This window comes from Aplysia californica, unplaced genomic scaffold (assembly GCF_000002075.1).
Source record: "Aplysia californica isolate F4 #8 unplaced genomic scaffold, AplCal3.0 scaffold03076, whole genome shotgun sequence".
Taxonomy (NCBI): domain Eukaryota; kingdom Metazoa; phylum Mollusca; class Gastropoda; order Aplysiida; family Aplysiidae; genus Aplysia; species Aplysia californica.
Genome location: NW_004800346.1, coordinates 280 through 3,795, shown reverse-complemented (window position 1 = coordinate 3,795; position 3,516 = coordinate 280). Strand labels below are relative to the sequence as shown.

General features: G+C 37.1%; 1 long non-coding RNA gene across 1 annotated transcript; it reads right to left on the bottom strand.

The window, feature by feature from the left end:
- Positions 1 to 451: 451 nt before the first annotated feature.
- On the bottom strand, positions 452 to 2,568 carry LOC101860790. Its single transcript, XR_221304.3, has 3 exons — positions 2,456 to 2,568; positions 1,394 to 1,485; positions 452 to 534 (listed from the first exon to the last, which is right to left on the bottom strand). It is a non-coding gene; the product is annotated as an uncharacterized LOC101860790 (long non-coding RNA).
- Between the last annotated feature and the right edge of the window lie 948 nt (positions 2,569 to 3,516).

Sequence of the window (3,516 nt, the reverse complement as noted above, 5' to 3'; positions counted from 1 at the left end):
GGGGGGGGGGGGGGGGGGAGGTTGAGTAAAGACAAGCACATCCACATGATAGCAGTCAATTAGTTCTGGGCAAAAAGAAAGACAGACAGATGTATGATCCGAAAGAATGAGCACACCACACCAAAGCACCTGCCAACAACACCTCCAACCCCCCACCCCCCCCCCCCCCCACCACAATCAGACAGAGACTAAGGTTTACAATGTGGCTAGAACAAAGGAAAGAATCAGACAAAAAGGCAGAGGCGACACACCAAAGTCATCACCACAAATTATTTCTTACCCTAGACATTCATCCATTTACACTTTCATAATCAGAAGAGTTACACCTATTTCTGGTGTCCATTTATTACACTCCCCTTCCCGAACATGACCAATGGGAATATTACTAAAGTGAGGCAGCTCTTGGGGAAAAGCATAAGAGAACAAAACTAAATAAATAAAACCACTCACGGGTTGGTAGTTGCCTCTAAGAAGCTGTAGTTTTCATTCTGTTCATCCTTCAGCCGACCCAGCTCCTCAAACAGCTGGCCGATTCTAGACGACGTGATAGAAAAAGATAACGAAAGAAATAAGACACAAGATGATACAAATATCCTAGGCGAGGTGATAGAAAAAGATAACGCAAAAAATAAGACAAAATTATACAAATATTCTAGACGAGGTGATAGAAAGAGACAACGCAAGAAATAAGACAAAATGATACAAATATTATATCAGCAGACAAATTAAAATGAGCGTGTGTGTGTCTGTGTGTGTGTGTGTGAGTGTGTATGTTTGCATGTGTGTCATTTCTTCATTCATATGAGCAAATATTATTTTTTTCAGTTATTGTTTTGTACTTGGATTTATGTAACGCGCCTACAGCTGTGTGTACACAGGTGTAGGTGTTGTGAAAATTATCTACAGCAGCAGCAGCATTAAAATTTGGGAAAATGCCAACTTCAGTGTTCAAGGCTACATAAACCAGTAAAGAAAGTTGGATAAGAGGAAGGCTGTACAAAAAAATAGAAAAGTAAACTATTTTCTAAACTAGAGAGCACTCAATTCTATTTCAGGTGAATGTAGAAAACTATCATGCAACTGTTGGTGTTAAAAAGATATACTTCTACGTTCCACACCTGGAATCACTGTATCATATTATATAACATTTTATGTTTATACATCTTCAATAATTAACAAATGAATGAAAAGGTTTTTTTAAGCAAAAAGAAAAAAAAAAAACCCCAGGATATTTGACTACTAATCAAAATCTTTCACGTCCAACTTTTATTCTGAATAGCGTAATCTAAATAGAGATATTTTATACTTATTTTGGTATTTCTATTTTCATTCACGACACATTATTTGCTAGAAGTGAACTGGGACAAACTAATGTTCTTAACTTTACACATACCTGTGAGCTGCTCCTACTACATCAGTCATTTGAACTGATTGGTCTATCAACTTTGTGAAACAGTTGATCAAATATATAGACACAAAGGCATTCTGAAAAGACACAGACAATTTAATTAAAATATGCATGCACATTCACTAATTTCATAAAACTGATGCCAAAGAATATAAGTTCATTCTCCTAAGTTTTGAAGAATTAAGAAATGTCATTTTACTCACAAAAAAACTGAAAAAAATCATAAGTTAACACTTTGTCCCCACACTGCCCACAGAGCGCACAACACTTGTCCTCACAGACCAGGTATGCAGATAAGGTACATCAGTACAATACCTGTATCTCGGCAAAAATACCCCAACCATCTTGAAATTTTTAACACATTGAGAAAATTGTGATGATCGCATGTTCACCAAAAAAGGAATTAGAATTGGAACTGGAAACATGAGATCTAGCACATTCGTCACCCGAATTCTCATCAAGGCGTAAAGCAGCACTCATGCTAGGTCAACAAGACATTTTTTTTTAATGTACACTAATTGTATACAAAATCATTTTCGACCTCATAGGCCACACAAACCATTCAGAAAGGAAATTATAACTTTAACAAATGCGTATATCAAAAAGGAGATCATTGCTGCAACATTTTTGTTGCTATATCACACCACCGCCGATCAGCGTCCCGAGGGGGAAAGAGATGGATTCTTACCTTCACTGATTGGCGTCCTGTGGGGGCAAAGTCTTAAATTAACTGCGAGGGTACGGACATGAAAAGAGATTTACCTTTAAGAAAACTATAATAACAGGGGTCACCAAATTTTTTCCAAAGTGGACCAGATAACTGAGAAGTTATGAAGTCTACGAAAGCACATTTAATTTGCACTCTAGAGTTCAATGTAAATGGTAAAAGTAAAATCATTTTGGTGATTGAGTCCTGAGCATGCTATTTTAACACAGCTTTCAAGTTTGTTTTTCTGTGTGATAGCATGGCTGTGGTCCAGACATACTGACCTCCTGGGCCAGAGTTTGATGACCCCTGTGTTAGAACTAATAAACTGTGTTGCTTACTGTACTGATAAGCTGGGCCAGTTCTCCTGGTTCCATATAATCGTATCTCCCAACGAAAATAGGAAAAGCAATGGCAATGTATGACAAGATGGAGCCCAAGTAGTCTGCGCTGTTCGTACAACCTGGTGAAGAGTAAACATTACAAAATCATTAAAATCAAAGAGTTGTGATAAAGAAATATGCTTTTCTGTATACACTACACATATTTCAACATACTAACAGTTTGTTTTAGTAGAGGTTTTACAGCGCTCGCGACTACGTAAGGTAATATGAGCGCCAGAAAATAAGAGGTGTTACAAGAGAGTAACAAACATAAAAAAGGAGGGGAGATAAGGACGATAGATGTTTCATAGGAAAGAAGGAACAAACCACACCAGAGCACCCGCCAACCACCCACATATACTAACAGTAATTTTTGGTTCTGTTTCATAGTTTTAGTAAAAGTTTTACGACATTTGCAATACAATTAGGTCATATAAGTGCCCACGGTTAGAGCTGTTACGAGAGAGTAACAAACACAAAAAAGGAGGAGAGATAAGAAAGAAGGAGAAAACCACACCAGAGCACCCGCTAACCACCTACAAATTTTGGTTCACAACACAGAACAATATGAGCTTGAATAAAGTCAGGAATACTGACACAAGAACAGTAATTTACTTCATGGAAAAAGCAAGACAGACAATTGTTAAAAAAAAACAACAGAAACAGGACCTACTGATGGTGCCTTCCAGCCAACCATAATAAAATTGAGGATTTGTAAGATGGAGGGATAAAAAGCTTTTATAGACATAGCTACACTTATCAAAACATATCCAAAGTAGTTTCTATTTTGTACACCACACAGACAGTATTTTGCTTTAAGACAAAATCTCATCTTTTGAAAAATCTAGATCTTGAATTGAGATCACAAATGTTTGCACTTGCCTAATCCTTTAACCCTATCCATACGCCTGGCGTCATTTTGTACCCCAGGGGTTGTATTCTTCACATTTTAGAATACTTTTAGAGTGGAATCTCTTTGAAACTTTCAGAATCATCATTTTGACAGACTGTTTTGCAAA